Consider the following 18,239-nt stretch of genomic DNA (forward strand, 5'->3'; position numbering starts at 1 on the left):
TGTTAAAGATATTTTCTTAATTAAAAATGTTTCACTCTGAGCAACCCTATTAATGGAGATTATTTTGCTGCAATGAAATGTTACACTATATATTCCCAGGTTGTTGTTTTATATCTCTGGAAAAAAATATAAGGTAAATTTAAAAAGAAGTTCTTGACTTTCTAACAGGAGATCACCTGGAACAAGTGTATTAGGACTAAGAAGTGATCTGTGAAGAATGAAATTTGACCTTTACCTTTGTAGGACATACAAACTAGTTATACACTTTTACCTAGAACTAAAATGCACATAAGAACACTGGGAGAAAAGGATTACTCACAGAGAATAACACTCTGAAATAACAGGAAAGGAAGAAGAAAAGGGCCTGAAGCAATAGTATATTACTATGGAGACCCTAGTTGCAGGAAGGAGCAAGGACCACACTTAAAAAAAAAAACCCAAACCAAAAAAAACAAAAACAAAAACAAAAACAAACAAACAAAAACTCCCCCCTTCACATTTCTACAAGTATATCTGCCTTCAAACTCCCTGATCTCAGCAGTGGTTTCCTGTTGAAAGTGTATGTAGCAGAATTTTCATCATAAAGGTGCTGTGCATGAGGCAACTTTGGTAAGATACCATTGTATTTTTCAAAATCTAATGAAGCTTCTATGCAATCACATTGAAACAATAAGAAACAAGCATTTTATATTCTTAATAAGGAATGTATATAATCCTTACCAATGTGACAGGATTAAGAATCAGCTCCTCATTTATCCTAAGGAAATATCAGAGATGTGCATAAAGACTTATGTACAGTGATATTCATTATACTTTAAAATAGAAAACAATCTAAATGACCAACAGGGGACTGGTTAAATAAATCATAATACATCTATTCATATGTAGGAACACTATGTAATGGTTAAAATTAGGGCCTAATGAAAATGATGCAAAATATTCTTGCAATATATTACATTTAAAAGGATATAAAACTTGTAAGTATGGTCCCAATTCTGTACCCTCCCTCCCAACATGGGAGCATGTAACTAACAAAACACAGAACCTTATCAGCGGTTACCTGGGCCATAACATTTTCTTCTTGGTACTGTCTTTTCAAAATTATATGCATTTATTATGTATTTTTAAAGAGAAAAAAAATAAATGTAATTAGAAAAATCAGTTATCTTCTAGTTACAGTGCAGTGATGCCTGCTTTATTAGCTATCTCCCTACCAAAAACTTGCTAGTACCCACAACTGTTCTATTTTCTAGACTAGGTAGGTATGACCTTTGATTATATCTATACTTTTAAGTTTATGAGGGCCCTTTCTTAAGTTTTTATTTAGTTTTTTTTTTTCTTGGTCCTATAGTTGTGGCCTCAGAAAATAATGTTTAGGCCTAGATCCATCTCATGTTTTTTGAAGTGTACCCCTAAGGGAAATTCTGTTTATGAAACAAGTTGTGTTGGGAATAAAGAAATGAAAACACCATAGCCAAAATTAAGTCTATATTGTGAATAGCAAGTATCAGAACACACACTGCAGAAAACAAAAATCCATGCCACAAGGGACAAACTTGAGTAAATGAAAAAAATAAAATAAAATAAAGAAGATTTAAAAACTATGGAAGACAGACAGAAATAATCTATGAATAACAAATGTTCCTAAGGAAAAAAAAAACAGAGCAGTTCAATCAATCAAAAGTATAAGAAAACTTTCCAGTTCTGAAAAAAATACCTGAGACTGCAGACTGAGAAGGTTCAACAGAGATCATCAACACCAAGACATGTCCTGGTAAATGTTTTTAAATTTCAAGGATAAAGATATAATCCTATAAGCATACAAGCAGAAAAATAGGTTATTTCAAAGGTACTAAAATCAAATTGATCTCAGATTTCTCCTCACAATAAAATGCCAGAAGACAATGAAGTAATGACCTACAGAAGAGTTAAAAGGAAACAGTTAAGAACTAAGGATTTCATACCTCACCCTAGTTGTCAAGTTCAAAGGTTATAGAAAATTATTTTTACATCTACAACGTCTTATAAATTGTCACCATCTTGGCAGCATCTTTTAAAAATAAAATGTTCAAAGGCATACTCTAGAAGACCATCAGGAGAATAAAGAGTTCAAGTATACAAGAAGAAGTGACATCTACAGACACCAAGCTAATATCCAAGAGTAACTGACTAATTTAATCCCACTAAAGGAGAATGTATAAAACATGAATATATAATTGTTATAAGTATATAAATAATACAAAATAAAATTATTTTATAGAATTAAGATTTGTAACCTTAGACTAAGTTCATATGGACTCAAAAGAAATAGCAGGAGAAAAAATTAATTCTCCATACTTACTAAAATTATATTTAACAACCATTATGTTTAGTTTGTATCTAAGGTTTTGGAATATTTTGAAAAAAAAACACACAATAATAAAAATAGGTATTTATTAGAGTCCAGATCACTAAAGAAGGTGCTATGTGGCAGATACACTTGATAGACCTTCATGCAATCCTAAGAATATGAGGTAAATTACCAGTATTTCACAGTTGAGAAAACCAAAGCTTGGTGAATTAATTAGTGAATGGAGGAAACAGGACTCACACTCAGGTCTTTTCAGTTCAGCAAGTCTCCTATCTTTCTTTCACAATTTTCTCAAACAAAACATTCCATATGGAAGAAGAAAAATTCTCAAGGAAATATACAAAATAACAACTCTTTTAAAGGTTATATAAAAAATTTCAAGTGTTTAATTAAAATAAAGTGACTAAGTATTTGATTCTATTGGGGCTTTTTGTTTGTCTGTCTGTCTGAGCTGCTAGGAGCAGAATCTAGGACGGACCTCAGTTAGATAAGTATTCTACCACTAGGCTATATCTCTAGTCCTCTTACTTTTTATTTTGAGACAGGGTCTCACTAAGTTGCCAAACCTAGACTTGAACCCCTTCTCAGCCTCCCAAGTGGCTGGGCTTAAAGTTTTGAACTATTAGTCCAAGCCCCAAAATTATTTTCACGTGTGAAAAGAGTATGAAATTTTTTAAGTCTTTATTTCTTAAGAAATATGACACAGATATTTATATTAGAGTTGATTTATCTAGGATTAGCTTAAAAATAATTCACTAGAGATGGGGTGAAGAAGTGTGTGTGTAAGGAGTCTGTGAGAGAGGAACCAATAGAAATAAAATAGTGAGTCATACATTGATAATTTTTGAGACTATTCTTAAAAAATGTTGCTTGACTATGCTACTTACAGTGTTCTGCGTGTGAAATACTTTACACGAAAAACTTTTAGTAGGCATAAATTTTTAAAGAAGAAAAAAAAAAACCCATTATTTACCGTCAAAGAGGTAAGTATAGAAAACCATACCGAAAAAGAATGCGAGCAAACTAACTTCTGCAGCTCTGGAAATTGAAACTAGGCCTTCACGCATTATTAGTCAAGTGTTCTAATACCGAAATATATCATTTCCAAACTCTTCTATGTACACATTTTTAATAAAAATGGGAGCAGGTGTTCGTAACATTAATACCTAACATAAAACCTAAGACATAGAACCTTTAAGGTGATCACAAAGGTTGTCTGTACTAAAGACACCAGTAATGAATTCATAGTAGTAATGTTTGCTGTCATTCACTGAGCTCTTGCCCACTAGGCAAATACTTTCGTATTATTCTCTCTGATGCTTCTCACAACTTTGAGAGACATTATAATCAATTTACAAATAAAAAAGCCAAGACGGACCTGTCAATATTTTTTAGTATAGTCTCAGAAAAATGCCTGGCACATAGTACATGATCAATAAATATTTGGTTAACACATAAGAAAGTCCAATATCCTGTCCAAGGATAAAACTGGGACCTACATTTAGACTTAAATTTAAATCTAACCCTTCTGTTCTTTAATCACAAGAATATTTTAATAACTCTCCATTATAGCAAGAGTACAGATGTGTATTTCCTCTGTGTATGCTTCTTTATTTTTCAGGTCTTACATAACTAGCATGTGCTACTTTTTAAGCACAAAAATAATCAAACAGTAATTGTGTAAAAGTACTTACTGAACATTTAGGCATAGATTAAACAAACTACAACACAAAAGCAGATGTATTAGGACTATACCATGAACTAAGTGGAAACAAGGGAGATATGAAAACTTTAACATAATAGCATCAACTAACAAAAATAGAATAAGGGCAATTTGTTATAATTTCTACTAGGATAGGTAAATACTACATTTTAGAATAAAATAGAATGTAAAAAGATTAAGGACTTTTAAATACCTATGAAAAGTTTTTAAAACTGACTATCCTAAGCCATTAAAATAAATCTAAAATTTTCCAATACTTATTTTTATTTCTAATTATGTGCATATATGTGTATATAAACTGGAGTTACAGTGGATTGTGAGCACTCTAACAATGGGTTCTGGGAACTGAACTTGGGTCCTCTGAGCCTTATCTAGTCTCTAAAATTCTTTTTGTAAAAATATAGTGTGTGTGTGCGCGCATGCGTGTGCGCATTTGCAACCACATGCACATGCCACAGCACATGTATGGAGGTCAAAGGACAAACCATGGGAGTTCAATTTTGCCTTCCACCATATTGGTCCTAGGGATCAGACTTGGGCTGTTAGGTTTAGTGACAAGCATTGTTAACCATTGAGCCATCTAAGAGGCCCTAAGTATAAAACTACTAAAATTAAGAATCACGTATTTCTCCTGGTTACGATAAATTAAACGAGGAAAAAAAAGAAACCTATAGCAATCACCCAGAAATTAATGTTCTTCTAAATAAACATTGGGTTAAGGAAGAAAACTGTAGCAACTATCACTTATTTAGTGCCTAGCTTAAATTATAGCACTAGCCATACTACATTTATTTTCATCCTACGATTTATTTTCAATTATTAATAATTGGTGTTAAGTATAGTAGAGATGAAGAAAGGTTGAGGGTAATTTTTTTTTAAGATCAGAGCTACATTTTATAAATAAAATAACTGAACCAAAATAAAAATGCAAAGGACCTGGTAAACACACTTAGGCTTATCTCTTTGCATAATATAAAATTTTATAAGAAAGTGGAGACAACCACATTTCTTTAATATAACATGTTCTGAAAATAATCACTTTGTAAACAAATTATTCTAATAAGGGCATGGCTCATTTTTCTACCATTTTATTGGCTAAATATATTTCAAATCATATTATCTCCTAGGAAGAGTTTCTATAACCTATTTTCAATAGAGTTATGAAAAAAAGAGAACGCAAAACTAAATAAAGCAAGGAATCAAAAGTAAACATGATTTTCTGTCCAATTTATTTCTAAGAACTAGTGTGATCTTGAAAATGTAACTTAAGAGAATACTTACCTACAGTTCTCAGAGTTCTATGGGACTTTGGCCAGTTTACATTTGAGAGTGTATCACAGACTGTGGGGAAGCCCCTAAGGCTAAGAGCTCCCTCAGCCTCAAAATGTCAGAATCCTTTGATTAAAAATTGACTAATTCAGAGGTCTCTAGAGCAAGCATGATTTATTTAGTTGGCTTCCAGAGTCTCAAGAAGCGTTCCTATCTAAATGAGAAATACCATCATGCTTGGTTCAAAGGCCAAACTTTTATTTTGGTCTGATTGCAGCAAAATCACCTGAAACTATATTTTCACATTTACTATATGATCATTAGTGTTTTTTTTCCAAACATTTTCATAAAATCTGCTTATTTTGTAGTCTTGTAACCTGCTTTCTTGCTTGGATTTCAGGTAAGCTGTTTAAGGCCAGAGCTTTTACTCATATTTGATTTTCCCAGTACTTGAGCTTTTTTTTTTTTTTTTTTTTTTTTTTTAATCTGCTATAACCAGTTGACCACACTTAAAAAGCCTTTCTTCCTTTCTTTTGAGACAAGGTCTCACAATGTAGACCAAACTGGCCTTGAACTCAAAGATACCCACCTGCCTCTGGCTCTCCAGTGCTGAGATTAAAGGAGGCTACCACCATGCCCAGACACTCCCATGTTATTTAAATACTTTAGTTATTTTAACTTTCTACTTAATTTGGAGATAAACTTGTGCAAAGGTTTTCAAGTGAATTGGGAGAAATTAACGTCTCTTATTATGTCGGGTCTTCGAATCTGTGATCTATTTTCCATTTATTTAGACATTCTTAGGAATTTTAATTTTCATCACATAAATGCTACATATAAGCGAAACTATAATTTTCAGTTTCTACGTATTTGTTACATAAATATATGTACACATATTTTATACATACATACATATATATATATATATATATATATATATATATAAAATTTAATTTTGTATGCTGACCTTTACAACCTTGATAGAATCACTTAATTCAAATGTTTGGTAGATTTCCTGAGAGTTTCACTGGAGAACAATATGTGCTTGCAGCTAGGGGTAGTCTTATTTCTTTCTAATATGTGTGTGTGTGTGAGAGAGAGAGAGAGAGAGGAAGAGAATGTTTGAGCTAAGGTCTCTTTTGTTGTTTCTGCCATGCTGTGTATGCTAGGTTAGCTGGTCCATGAGCTTCTGGTCAGTTCTCCTGTCTCCACCTCCCAACCTGGCAAACAAATTCTGGGAATACAGATGTGTTCTACCACATTGGTTTGAGGGCTCTAAGTCAGGCAGTGGGGCTTTCACAGCAAATTCAGAGCTAGCTCACTGTTAAATTCATATGCTTCTTGCCTTCTTTCCTTGTCTATCATGCTGGTAAGCCCTTCTAGGACTATGCTGAACAACAGTTGTGAGAATGGACATCTCTGTCATATCCCTGGATTTTAAAAACAAAGCACTAATATTTGTTTGTTTAATTTTGTATTTACCACATGTCAACTATGGAGTTTTCTCATTTTTTAGCAAGCTGAAAAAGTTCCCTTCTTAGTTTGCCATATTTTCATCCTGAATGTTTAATTTAGCACCTGTATTTTTTGCATCAGTATGTGATTTTCAATTTTTAAACTGTTTGGACTATCTTCAATTGAAACTTTTCAGTACTGAAAGACTTCTCTTTCTGGAGTCAAACCCACCTGGTAATGGTGTATGAGTATTGCTTTGCTTGAGGCTAATATTTTGTTAACAATTCTGTATACGTATTTATGGCACACACAATTTCTGTACTGCCTCTGAGTATTTAACAAGTCTCATATGAAATGTTCTCCCCCTCTATTTCCTGAGAGAAACTATAGATTTCATGTTGTTTCTTTATTCTTGATGTTCCAGGTTTTCTTCTTTTGCCATTTTTTTTTCTGTTTCAAGAAACTTCCTTTAGCCAATTCTTTTAGAGTCTGACACTGACAAAATTCTTAGTTACCCTATACCAGAAACTACTGATTTTGCCTACATTTCTAAAGAATATTTTCACTGGGTTTAGAATTCTAGAGTAGTAGTTCTTCATCAGAGTTTAAAACATGCTTCATTTCCCTAGAATCTGACGATAAATCCCTGGCATATAAATCACTCCCTATAGGTACTAGCACAGTTCTCACTAGCTGCTTTAAAAATTCTCTTTAATTTCCATGCTGCTTTAAAATTGCTATAAACTGTACATGAGACTTTCTGAATCACATTAACTGAACAGTTCAGCAGTGCTGAGTGACAGTCACACTGTTGTGCAACCAATCTTGCAAAATGGAGATTCTATGCCCACTAACCACAACTAAAATTTTGATTTGATGACTCAGGGGATGGATTACTTTGGGCGGACTCTGGAATCTAGAGGACTGTACCTTTTGCCTATTTGGGGAAATTTCAACCATTAAATTTCTTTAGGCGGCTCTTTTTTCTGCGACTCTGATAACATCAACTGTAAGTCCTTTTTAATGCCCTATTCATTCTCCTCCAGGTTTTTGTTGTTGTTGTTCAGACTTGGTGTGTACTTTTTATTTTTTTTTTTGAGGCAGGACCTTGCACTGCAACTTATGCTGGCCAAGAACTCACAGCAATCCTTCTGCCTTGGCCTCTCAAATGCTGGGATTATGGGTATATGCCAACACACAGTTTGATAGGGGTAATTTCTCTTGCTCTATCTTCAATATTATGATTTTTCATCATCTCTACTCTTACTGGTTTTATTCTCAGTTTATTTCACTCATATTTTTCAGTTCTAAAATTTCCACCTAGCTCTCCTTTAAATCTATTTTTCAGAGATGAAAATTTTATTTAACTGCCTATATTTACTCACTTTTAAAAATTGCTGCTCTGAAATTCTGACCAGGTAATTCTAACATCTGAATCATGAGTATTACTATCTGCTGACTTTTCACATTTCTATTTTTTCATGGTTCTTGATGCATTTTTAAAAAACTGTATGACGAGCATTTTAACTGGAGCCTATTTAGTGTACTTTGGCAGGCAGTCCCTTGCTGAGGTGTACTGTGAGAGCAGATGAGTATATATGTTTCTTGGACACTACCAAGACTACTCAAGTAATAGTGGAACAATGTCTGAAATGCTTGTTGCAGATGTATTCAACTATATGCTTGGTTCCAGAGAGTGAGCTACCAACCTCTAAACACCTTGTTGCTTATGATTAGAGCTCTGAGGAAGCAAAGTTGGCTCATTTTTTATGTTGATCAGCTAAAGAACCAACAGCCTGTCTTCTCAAGGAGTTCTTCAGGAAGAGTTTAAAAAGAGAGGAACAGAAGAGAAGTGGATGCCTAAGCTAGTGTTACCATCTTTCAGATGGAAGGGGAGGATCAGCTGTCTGCTAAGCCCCACTAACATTGGTGGGGATGTGAAACACTTGACAACTCTTGCCTCCAGTATCTTCTGCTTGATTGATGCTGGGGAGAAGGTGCAAGTTTAGTGTGAAGTGTCCCTGCCTTATACTACTTTAATTCTCATTATTTTGGGTTTGTGGTGAAGGCTCAACTTATTGCTGACAGTATACTGAGAAGAGCACAACTTTCTTTTACAAAGCTAGTGAGGAACCAGCTTCCTTAACAGTCTGCAAAAGTCACCCAGCAGATAAACCAAAGCACTGACACCCACCCCCAAAGCAAGGAGTGGGTAATTAGGACCTATTTTCCTTAGCCAGCATTCTTGGGCTGGAGGAGCAGAACACTGCCACTTATTTCTTGGAGGTAGAACAGGCTACTTCTATTAGCATCTGGATAGCTTAGAATGAGAACTGCCAAGGTTTAGTCTTAATGAGCTACCATTTCCCCGTTTCACTAAAGAGAACTGAGTTTTGAGCTCTTTTTTTGTGCCTGGTAGTACTTTAGCATTTTGTCTGTGATAAGTGGGAACCACCACCACCAACAACAGAGACCTCATGGCTTGTATTACTTTTAGGTTCCAAGGTCCTCAGGCAATCTGCCTTCTTTTTTCCACCACTCCAATGTATTTGGTTTTATCTGTTGAATTTCAGCTGAAAGGGAAGTCCCAGGGCCTATAGGGCTCTTCCATTTTGGCAGAACCAGAATTTTCTTTCAAGTGATATTTATATTGAAAATGACATTTGTTTTCTAGTTTTCACATCATTAAAATTGTACTATGGAAAGTTGTTACATTAGAACATATTATAATTTCCCTCTAAATATCCAATTACATGTTTTTATTCCTTGCCAATTTAGCTTGTTTTATGCTATTCTAGCTATCTGTCCAGACAACTAGGTATTTTTAGACTAAAATAATGCAAAGGAATTGAATTCTACTTAATTCATTATCACCCAATACTATATTTCACAAACTAAAGGGAGCCAAGTGGAAAAGAATATTTTAAAACTAATTTACACGTTCTTTTCATTAATACAGGGCATATCTTATTTTTAACTTGCCTATATTATTTCTCTCTTTAACCAACCCCTCTTGTTTTGATACCAACATCCACTGTGCTAGTCATTCCCTTGAATTATACCAACTGCTAGCATGACCTTGAGGTTCCAAGACCAAGGAAACTACTTACTGCCTCCACCCTCAAGTACTGTCTGTAGCTTCCTATAACCAAAGTATAGCTTGATAGTGTGTTCCTCAAGGAACCCTGCTCCTGCTCAGATAAAGGTATACAAGGTAATGATGTATCCTAAAGCTTGTTCATAGGACCTAGGCCTTTATGAATCCAACTGAAACAAACAAACAAACAAACAAAAAAAACCGCTGTTCTAGGGAAAGTTTTATATTTATTACATACAAAATGAAATTGTTTGAGAACGCAGACATATAGGGCACTTTCCTCTTCTTTAGAGAAATTGCCAAATCAGTAACAAGCACACAAATTAGGACAAAAAGCAAATGGAACTATTCTTAATATCATTAGTTACTAGGAAATGCAAATTAAAAATGAGATATTTTACTAACTACAGACAATTTCAGTAAATAACTGTAACACGTGTTAGGGAGAATGTGTAGAAACACTACCAAGGACAATGGAAAATGGTGAGAAAAGAGTTTGGTAATCCCTCAAAAATAAAGATCAGGTAACTCCACAATTTTCCTTCTACATACGTAAGATAATTGAAAACATGTTCACACAAAACCTTTACTTAAACATTCATATCATTATTCATAAAAATCACAGAGTAGAATTTTGAAATGTCAAATTCCATTAGCTGGTGAGTAAATAAAACGTGAATACTCACACAATGTGGGGGAAAAATGGAGCACTGACACATTCTACACAACATGGATGAGCCCTAAAAACATCACGGGAGGTAAACACAACACATTCAAAGGCCACATATTGCAGGATTCCATTAATATGAAATGTCCCTAACAGGTAACTATAAAGATAAAATTTACATCAGTGGTTGCCAGTGAGTGTGGGAAAATATAACAGTTAATGAGTGAAGCATTTCTTTCTCTTTGTGTGTGTGTGTGTGAGTTCTTTCGGTTATTTAAGACAGGGTTTCTCTGGGTAGCTTTGACTGTCCTACACTTGATTTGTATACCAAGCTGGCCTTGAACTCAGAGATCCACCTGTCTCTGCCTCTCCCATTAATTTCTGCTGAGATTACAGGGGTGCACCACTATGCTCAGCTGGGACATTTTTTTTTTTTGGAGTAATGGCAATATTACAATTAAACAGTGAGTTATAATGGACGCACAATTTGGTGACTATAGTTAAGAGCAAGTCACTGTCCGAGTTGGTTAATTTTTGTCAACTAGATACAAACCAGTCACCTGGGCAGAGGTCACCTCAACTGAGAAATTGTTTCTGTTAGACTGGTCTGTGGGCATGTCTGTGAGGGTATTTTCATAATTAATGATTGACATGGGAGGGTCCAGCCCGGTGTGGATGGGGCCACCCCTAGGTATGTCGTCCCAAGTTATAAGCAAACAAGCTGAGCAAGCCATAGAGAGCAAGCCACGGAGAGCAAGTCAGTAGGCAGAGTTCCTCTAATGGTCTTTGATTCAGTTCTTGCCTTAGTTCCTGCCAGACTTCCCTCATTGATCAGGACTTCCCTCAAATATAAGAGATATAATCCAAATAAACCCTTTTAAGCCCCAATGTGGTTCTGGCCAATGTTTTATGTCAGCAACAGAAAGCAAACTAGGGCACATTCTTTATAAAGGTAAATCTTGTAGTCTATAATTTCTATCCCAATTAAAAGTTAAAGACCATCACACTTGTTTTTTGTTCCATTTTTTTCTGTATTATTATTATTTATTACAATTTATCCACTTTGTATCCCGGCTGTAGGCCCCTCCCTCATCTCTTCCAGGTCCCATATTCCCTTTGTCTTCCAGGCCTATGTCCCTCCCCTAGTCCATTGATAGGGGAAGTTCTCCATTCCTACTATCTAACCCTAGCATATCAGGTCTCATCAGGACTGTCTGGATCTTTTCTCTCTGGCCTAGTTAGGACACATCACCAGGGAAAGGTGATCAAAGAGCAGGCCACTGAGTCCATGTCAGAGACAGCTCCTGCTCCCTTTACTAGAGAACCCACTTGGACACTGAGCTGTCCATGGGCTACACCTGAGCAGGGTGCTCTCCAAGCATGGTCCTTGGTTGATTGATCAGTCTCTGCAGGTCTGGCTGAACCCAGATTTTTTAGTTCTGTTGATCTTCCTGTCCCCTTCAGGTTTTTCTATCTCCCCCATCTTTCATAAGATTCCCTGCATGCACAGATGTAGCCATGGCAGTTTAGTGTCCAAGTGGGTTACACAGTAATGGGAAGAGGGACTGCCTCTGACATAAACTGATTGGCCTGCTCGTTGATCACCTCCTCCTGAGGGGTGAGCAGCCTTACCAGGCCACGGAAGATGACAATGCAGCCACTCCTGATGAGATCTGATAGACGAAGATCAGAAGGAAGGAGAGGGGGACCTCCCCTTTCAGTGGACTTGGGGAGGGGCATGCGTGAAGAAGGGGGAGGGAAGGTAGGGTTAGGAGGGGAGGAGGGAGGGGTTTATGGGGGGATACAAAGCGAATAAAATGTAATTAATAAAAGTTTAAAAAAAGATACCCTGCACTCTGCCCAAAGTTTGGCTATGAGTCTTAGCATCTGCTTCAATACCCTGATGGGGAGAGTCTTTCAGAGGCCCACTGTGGAAGGCTCCGATCTTGTTCCCTGTCTTCTCCTACTTCCAGTGTCTATCCTGTTTGCCCTTGCCATTGCACTTGTTTTGAAGTCTAATGAAAGAATCCAATGATTGCATAACTTTATATTTTTTCTTTTTTAAAATTTTATTTATTATTTATACAGTATTCTGCCTGCATGCGTGCCTGCATGCCAGAAGAGGTCACCAGATCTCATTATAGATGGTTATGAGCCATCCACGTGGTTGCTGAATACAAGAACAGACAATGCTCTTAACCTCTAAGCCACCTTCCAATCCTATTTTTTTCTTATACTACAACAACATAATTTATTTTTCAATTGTTAAGTTTTTTGTTTTTGTTTTTTGAATTGAAGTAGATGCAATTTCCTGGCACTTTAAGGGAGTATACTTTTTCCCCTGAAAAGAGAAGTAAAATATCAACAAGTAATGATTCATTTAAAAACTGCAAATAACAGGCCACATTTACTCAAATACATACCTACCTAGGGGCTTCTATAAGACATGCTAAGTAATGTTTAGACAGCCTACTCCCCACTTCAAATACAAGACACTTTGTTTCACTGGTAATAGAGCTCTTTAGAAATCTCAAAGCATTTTCTCATGTACTATGAAATACTTTTACTCTGGACAGCTTAGAAATACTATATGAGAGATGGGCAATGACAGTGGTGGCACCTGTAATCCCCACACTTGGGAAGCACAGGCAGGCAGCTCTCTACAGAGTGAACTCCAGGATAGCCAAGGCTATACAACAAAACCTTGTGTCAAGAAAAACAAAAACAAAAATAAAAAAGCTGTATGTGCAAAGAAGTAGTAATTTTTACTGCCTTTTCTAAGTACATAAACATTGTCTCTGTTATGTACAGCATTCTTAGTTCATGCCAGCATCATGTCCTCTACTGGCCTCCTCAGTGAGAGGGCTTTACATATAGGAGAGGGTGTCTATCTTTCTAGGTCATTAACCTCCTTAGATCCTCACAGATACAGCCACTTATGCAAACCACCTGGATGCTTTCAGAATCACTGCAGATGATTTCATCCAGATGGAATCACTCATCTGGACATTCTCAATTCAAGCTGGCCAACTCTGTGGAAATTCAATGCAACTGGCAATCTGAGACTTGGGTTTGAATTGTTGCTCCTGTTTACTAGCTGTGGAATCTCACGAGCAGTTTATTTCCCTTGGGCTTCAATTTGCCCTGCTTTTAAGATAAGAATAATTATATACCTCATTCCAGTTAATATATACTGAGTACCTAAATCAAAGGAGCACTCGGTAAATTTGAGTGTTCACACTCACCTACAAGAGAAAGAGTAGTGACCTTGACATACTCCACATGACTTGATTATACTAAGGTCTTTCCCAAGTTTTTTCTTTACACTAAGGACTGAATTTTGCAAATTTACAAACTAAAGTTAAGGCAAATTGATTTTATTATTCTGACAAAGCAAACCTAAAATGAACAAATACAATAGAAAAACAGTCCAGTCTTTACACAGAGGTTTTTAAAAACTGACCTTTAAAGAAGTTTTGAAATAATCACTTTTAAATTATGTATGTTGTGGATAGAAAAAAAAAAAGAATTTTAGTGAAATAGAATGTTCTGACCTGGTCTCAATGTGTGTGTGTCAGGGTCTATTTACACAGTCTTTGCTGTCTTTGAACTCATAGATTTTCCTGCCTTTGCTTTCCTAGTTCTGGGATTAAAAGTGAGCATCACATCTTACCCAGGGTCTTCTTTTTTGTTTAGGTTCTTTAGGAGTACAGATTTTAGTATGTTTATTCTATATTATACGTCTAATATCCAATTATAAGTGAGTATATACCACGTGTGTCTTTCTGCTTCTGGGTTAGCTCACTCAGGATGATCTTTTCTAGTTCCCACCATTTACCTGAAAATTTCATGCTTTCCCTGTTTTTAATTGCTGAATAATATTCCATCGTGTAAATGTACCACAATTTCTGTATCCATTTCTCAGTTGAGAGACATCTGGGTTGTTTCCAGATTCTGGCTATTACGAATAGAGCTGCTATGAACATGGTTGAGCAAATGTCCTTGTTGTATACTTGAGCATATTTTGGATATATGCCTAGATTTTCTGAGAAAGCATCAGATTGATTTCCAAAGTGGTTGTAAAAATTTACATTTCCACCAGCAATGGAGGAGGGTTCCCCTTTCTCCACTTCCTCTTCAGCATGTATTGTCACTTGAATTCTTGATCATAGGCATTCTGATGGGTGTAAGGTGAAATCTCAGGGTCATTTTGATTTGCATTTTCCTGATGACTAAGGACACTGAGTATTTCTTTAAGTATTTCTCTGCCATTTGGTATTCTCTATTGAGAATTCTCTGACATCTGAAGAGGGAGAAATCAGGGAACAAGACAGGAGTCTTCCACAGTGAGCCTCTGAAAGACTCTACCCAGCATGTTATCAAAGCAGATGCTGAGACTCATAGCCAAACTTTGGGCAGAGTGCAGGGAATCTTATGGAAGAACGGGGAAGATAGAAAGATCTGGAGGGGACTGGAGCTCCACAAGGAGAGCAACAGAACCAATAAATCTGGGCTTAGGGATCTTTTCTGAGACTGATACTCCAACCAAGGACCATACATGGAGATAACCTAGAACAAGGCCCTGCACAGATGTAGCCCATGGCAGCTCAGTCTCTAAGTGGGTTCCCTAGTAATGGGGAACAGGGACTGTCTCTGACATGAACTCAGTGGCTGACTCTTTGATCACCTCCCCCTAAGGGAGGAGCAGCCTTACCAGGCCCCAGAGGAAGACAATGCAGCCAGTCCTGATGAGACCTGTTAGGCTAGGGTCAGATGGAAGGGGAGGAGGACCTCCCTTATCAGTGGACTTGGGGAGGGGCATGGATAAAGATGGGAAAGGGAGGGTGGGGTTGGGAGGGGAGGAGGGAGGGGGTTACAGCTGGGATACAAAGTGAATAAACTATAATTAATAAAAAATAATAAAAATAAAAAGGTGAGCATCATAACACCTGGCTGGGTCCCAGCTTTCATACATAGAGTAGGGCTAAATTGTTCTTAGCTCCAAAATTCTATACTAAATTAAAATGTAAAAGTTTCAAGTTCCAAGACACTTAAGTCCATTTCTTATGTGGCACAATAGAATGTACAGAATACAATATTTTAAGATACCATGCATTTTTCCCTAAATAACACAAAATATAAGCATGTATTTTTCTGCCCTATTTTTATTCTTTTGTACTTCTTTCCACAAGCAGAAGCTTATAATTGCAACATTTTGATAGCCAAATAGTCTCATTGCTTCAAAAGGAAATGCCACCAGAAAAACTACTAAAGAACAGAATGAATTGTGAGTATACATTACTTAATTTTAAAGAGGTTTATAAAAGATCATCAGTATAGGAAACAGTTAATTGTGAAAACGTATCAAATGTATTTTATTTAGAAAAAAATGTCTTAGCCTATTCATTTCAAAATACAAATAAGTAGAAGAATGGAAAATAGCAATGAACTAGAAGGGGGGGGGTTCTATTTGTACAAATCCTACGATCTATGATTATACTGGTCTATATAGTAGACAAAAAATATAAGTGACTATTTAAATTAAACTAAAATTTCAGGACTGGATGATAGGGCAATTTCCTAGCATATGTGAAACCCTGTGTTCCATTCCCAGAATTGTTGTTCAGTCACAGAAGACTGTATTTCAAGTGTGTAATAACCCACTATTATTTTATTTAACAATGCTGAGCTGTTTGTGTTTGTGGTGGGGATTGGGTTGCAAGTGCATGTAGATGCCCACAGATGCAGAAGGCAACAGATCCCCAGGAGTCGCAGTTACGGGTGGTTAAGTCCCTCACAGACATGGCTGCTCGACACTGAAATCCAGTCCTCAGGAAGAGCAGCACTCTTAACTGCTCAGCCACTTCCCCACCACCTTTCAGTTTTTTAACAAAATTAATCTTTGGGTGTGTGCACAATGTGTGTGTGGGGGGGCTTGTGCATGTGTGAAGAGTGTGGCTTATAAGTATGGGCCAAAGTTCACATGTGGAGATCAGAGGACAATCTCTGAAGTTCTGCCCCTTTCCTTCTTTGTGGCTGACTCTCTGTTGTTTTTCCTCTGCATAATAAGCGAGGCCATCTGGCCTTTGAGTTTCAGGGAATTCTCCCTGTCTCTGCCTTCCTTTTCCTGGTAAAGTGACAGAGTTTAAAATGCTCATGCTACAAATCTGGATTTTGCATGGGCTCTGCAACTTCAAACTCAGGTCTTCATGACAACTGTTTTTATCCACTGAACCATTTAGATCCATTTTTTTTTCTCCAGTTAAGATGAAGTCTCACATAGCCCAGGTTGGTCTCAAACTTCATATATGTTGTTCAGGATGATCTTGAACTACTCATGCTCAGGCCTCCACCTTCCATTCACTAGTATTATATGCATGTCCCACTATGCTCAGCTAGCTTCTCATTATTTCATAGTGTTAAAAATGTTAAAGTATTAAAATAATAAAACACAGGTGCCTCTTTCCTCAAGTGTAAAAAAATAAATAACATTTTAACTGTGAGGACTTTATTATAGGTTTTATAAGATTTCTAGAACGAAGATTTCTTTCCAACCATTGCATGTAAGATGCAGTTCAATTTATTAGAGCCAAAATGGTCTTTTGCTTTAAGCTATTATTTGGCACCTGCTTCTAACACATATCATATGACTGAACTAAGTTTCCTATAACAAGCTTTGTGAACCAAAAAAATTAGAGCTAAGCCCAGAGAAATCCAGATGACCAGGTCAGATTTAAAGATCATCGTATATAAGATGACGATACAAAAATCAACTTATATGGTCAACAAAACATAATCAACACCTAAAGTAAGAGACTGTATTAGCTAAAATGGAGAGACACTCTCTTTAACTCAGTTTGGCTATACTACTACTACTACAGGATAGAAGAACGAAAAAATCTAAAAGTGCTTTTGGATTGACATCTAAGTGTAGAATAAATAATATCTGGGAAACCAGGAATATCTTCCAAGAACAAAACTGGAGTCACACAGTGGAAACCTGACTCCATGTGGGGAGATAGGCTAGCTTTCTACTTTAGAGCTAGCTGCCTGGTCACTACTTTATTCACATTCTATTTTCTTTTCTTTACTTCTTCATTTTTAAACATATATTTACTCATTACAATTTATTCACTTTGTATCCCCACTGCAGTCCCCTTTCTTTTCTCCCCCTATGCCCTTTCCCTAGTTCCCTGATAAGGGAGGACCTCCTCCCCTTCTATCTGACCCTCGCCTATCAGGTCTCATCAAGGCTGGCTGCATCATCTTCCTCTGTGGCCTGGCAAGGCTGCAACCCCCAAGGGGAGGTGATCAGAGAGGCAGCCACTGAGTTCATGTCAGAGACAGCCCTTCTACCCCTTGCTAGGGAAACCACTTGGAAATTGAGCAGCCGAATGGGCTTCCTCTGAACAGTTGTCCAGGTCCTTTCCATGCAAGGTCCTTGGTATTTTCTAGCTGACATCTTTAAGAGAAGGCAGTAAATAGAGCCATTTTGTTATGGTATACCAAAACAAGAATTAACATTTAATATTAGGTAATATGTCTAATACCGATCCTCTAGCTATGGCTACATCAACATGCAGGTTACATAAATCCCCCAGATAATTATGAGTTGTTTATAGATGATGTCAAGTTGCAATAAAAAAGTTGGATACCCCTGGTGTACATAATGGCCAGA

At 36.6% G+C, this 18,239-nt stretch overlaps 1 protein-coding gene across 8 annotated transcripts in view; it reads right to left on the reverse strand.

Moving 5' to 3' along the window:
- Positions 1–18,239, reverse strand: part of Rps6ka3 (ribosomal protein S6 kinase A3) — a 118,172-nt gene that overhangs the window by 91,731 nt on the left and 8,202 nt on the right. For 4 of the 8 annotated variants that reach the window (XM_060374604.1, XM_060374606.1, XM_060374607.1 and 1 more), the window contains exons 2-3: positions 1,718–1,811; positions 721–757 (exon numbers count right to left, since the gene is read on the reverse strand). The exons of 2 other annotated variants lie outside the window; for them this stretch is intronic. The gene's annotated coding sequence lies outside the window, so the exon portion shown is untranslated. The remainder of the gene's footprint in view (positions 1–720; positions 758–1,717; positions 1,812–18,239) is intronic. 2 more of the 8 variants (XM_060374609.1, XM_060374608.1) reach the window with 1 other exon arrangement.

This window comes from Meriones unguiculatus, chromosome X, assembly GCF_030254825.1.
Source record: "Meriones unguiculatus strain TT.TT164.6M chromosome X, Bangor_MerUng_6.1, whole genome shotgun sequence".
Lineage (NCBI taxonomy): Eukaryota > Metazoa > Chordata > Mammalia > Rodentia > Muridae > Meriones > Meriones unguiculatus.